At 43.5% G+C, this 3,130-nt stretch overlaps 1 pseudogene; it reads left to right on the top strand.

Moving 5' to 3' along the window:
* Positions 1-525: 525 nt before the first annotated feature.
* On the top strand, positions 526-2,867 carry LOC101427047 (proteasome subunit beta type-1 pseudogene; annotated as a pseudogene).
* The last annotated feature ends 263 nt before the right edge of the window (positions 2,868-3,130 follow it).

The following is a 3,130-nucleotide window of genomic DNA, read 5'->3' as shown; positions in this document are numbered from 1 at the left end:
AATTACTTCCCTCATCAAAGTCTATTTCCACACATTGGAGCAAGATGGCTGCTGATGTCTGTGAGGATTCAGTCTTCCTGGGTTCCTCTGGGCTCAGCACCTCTGTTTCTTCCACAAGGTCAGCTGTAGACTCTGAGGCTCTCTAGGCTTTGCCTCTCTCCACAAGGCCAGCTGTAGACTATCAGGTGAACAGCTCTGTCTCTTTCCCACAGGCTCCAGCCAAGACTTCAGCATCAAACTCCAATATCCAAACTCCAACATCAGAAAACCCACAACTCTGTCCTTTGCCATGCCTTTTATCTGTGAGTCCCCACTCCTTGGTGGGTGGGGACTCAATGCCCTAATGACATTGCCCAATTAAAGCCCTAATCATAACTCAATCAGGTACAGATCAGATTACAAACATAATCCAATATCTATTTTTGAAATTCATAACCATATCAAACTGCTACAGCATCCTAGTCAAAAATCAATTGAGAAGCAGCAGGAGTTAGAGCTGGAGCTGTGATATTGTCCTCAGAATCTATGTACTTGGGTCCTAGACCTGGGGATGGAGGCTTACTGCTTTGCTTTTCAGTGTATGCTTCCAATGGATGTAGTCTATTTGCAATTGCTGGGGAGTTTTCAATTGTTGCTTCTGACACTCAATTGAGTGAAGCATACCCAGGTCAGCCCCAAATGTTATAAAATAACAGACAAAATAATCACTGGATGCAGCGTTTTTTTATGGAAACTGTTGCACACTAACGAAAGTTATTGAAACAAGATTAAAGATGTTTAAGTGTTCTAATATTAAGGCCATGACGATGGGAGCAATTGCTACAAAGCTGTCTACAATAATACTTTGTTCATGATGCTTCTTTCCACATTATGCTTACATCATTGGTGGACTTAAAGAAAAGAAGAGGGAAATGGAAGTGGCTCAACTGATAGAGTGTCCGCCTACCATATAGGAGGTCCAGGATTTGATACCTGGGGCCTCCTGACCCGTGTGGTGAGCTGGCCCATGTGCAATGCTGCCATGTGCAAGGAGTGCTGTGCCACACAGGGGTGCCCCACGCACAAGGAGTGTGCCCCCCAAGGAGAGTCGCCCTGCGTGAAAAACGCAGCCCGCCCAGGAGTGGCACTGCGCACATGGAGAGCTGACGCAGCAAGATGACACAACAAAAAGATAACGCAGATTCCCAATGCCGCCTGGTAAGAATGCAAGCGGACAGAGAACACACAGTGAATGGACACAGAGAACAGACAGCAGGGGTGGAGGGGGAAATAAATTTAAAAAAATAAGTCTTAAAATAAAAAAAGAAAGGACAGGAGTCATATACAACTTTGATCCAGTAAGATCTTACCAGAGAGACTCCTTGAAGGCTGGAGGCTCAGCAAGTGCCAATTTTCAGTTCCTAGTTGGCAACGAGGTTGGTTTTAAGAATATGCAGAATGTGGAGCATGTTCTGCTGTCCTTGGACAAAGCCATGCAGCTGGTGAAAAAATGTTTTTATTTTTGCAGCAGAGAGAGATGTGTCCACTGGAGATGCACTTAAGATCTGCATTGTTACCAATGAGGGCATTAGGGAGACCATTCCCCGAGGAAGGACTGATTGGTATCCTATTACCATTAATCAGGTGAAAAATCTTAATTTTGCATTTTCTACTTTTAATTTTGAAATTTAAAATTTCATTTTTAATTTTTTAAAATTAAAAATGAAACTTGAAGTACTTATCTCACTATAAATAAGATCTTCTCAAAGCAGGACAGATCTATGATGTAGAATTTCTTCCTATCATTTTCTCCATTTTCCCCACACATTTATTTTTTTTGAAACTACTTTGTCAAGAATGCAAAAATTGGGCAGGGGGACTTCTGGGGAAGATGGAGAAGTGGGTGTTCAAGGACTCAGGACTTCCACCGAAACAACTATTAAATAGGCAGGAACTGTCTGAAACAACTTTTTTGAAACTCCAGAGACAAGAACACTGTACAAGATTTTCAGGAAGACGGCTGACTAAAGACAAGGACTCTCTTCTCTTCCAGAAAAATAGCTAGAGGACAGGCAGAAACGACCTGGAAAAAATCTTCTAAGGTTTAGGACACCTGGGGAAGGCTGATCAATGCCCAAAAGAGAGGGAAAAAGGCAAAGGATTGTGAAGGCAAAACTGAGTTAAAAGCCACAGCTGCAACTGCTGGCACCCTCCCACACTCTATAGATATTTTTGAATTTTCAGGCCTTGGGCCCAGCAGCTACAGACAAGGGGAACACAGAGCTCCACCTCCACAGGAAAGGGGAGAGACAGGGACACAGCCCAACACAGACTCAGCTTTGACCCACAGATTTGGTCGCTGTGTCCCAAGAGCCCTTCCAGGCTGGGGGGAGCTGCACCACTGTTTGTCTTGGGAGCCCACAAGGGACTGAAGAGATGCAACCCTTTCAATTTCCCTCTGTACTCACTGATTGTTGAGGATACAGACAGCTGTGAATTAGATCCTACCCAGGAAAAGGGAAGGAGCTGCCAGCAAAGGTTGGAGAACAAAACCTCTGAGAAAGTTTGAATTGCGAGGTTCTTAGCCTCCAGGCAGGATCCTCTATCACATTGATCTGATCCCTGTCTCAGAGAACACGATCCAGAAAGGATTTGGACTGAGAGGGCTGTCAAAGAGCGCCATCTTCTGGCAGAATGTGGAAGTGCATGTGCAGAAATTAAAAGTAAATAAATGAGAGGCTTTTTCTGACCTTTACAGCCTCCCTCCCCAAGGCCCTTGGAAGTGGGTCTGCAACCCATTACAGTCCAGGTTCCAGATTTTAGCAACTAACAAGGACAATGATAACGACCCAGAAGAAGTTGAACCAAGAATCAAAGGAGAACAGTAACACAGTCTCCCACCACTAAATCCCTAAGAAAAAGAGAGAAATTGAACACCTGACTAAACTCACCATCCTAATCAGATGCCTAGACATCAGCAAAAAATTACAATCCATACTAAGAAAATAGAAGAAATGGCCCACGAAAAGCAATATATCAAAATTCTAGAAGAGACCCAGGACTGGAGACAAGTAATCACCAAGATACACACAAATTTCCAAAATCTAATTAATGAGTTGAAAGACAATATGGCTAAAGAGATAAACGATGT

This window comes from Dasypus novemcinctus, chromosome 4, assembly GCF_030445035.2.
Source record: "Dasypus novemcinctus isolate mDasNov1 chromosome 4, mDasNov1.1.hap2, whole genome shotgun sequence".
Classification (NCBI taxonomy): Eukaryota; Metazoa; Chordata; class Mammalia; order Cingulata; family Dasypodidae; genus Dasypus; species Dasypus novemcinctus.
The sequence above is the reverse complement of the archived record's forward strand: the minus strand, read 5'-3'. Positions and strand labels throughout refer to the sequence as shown.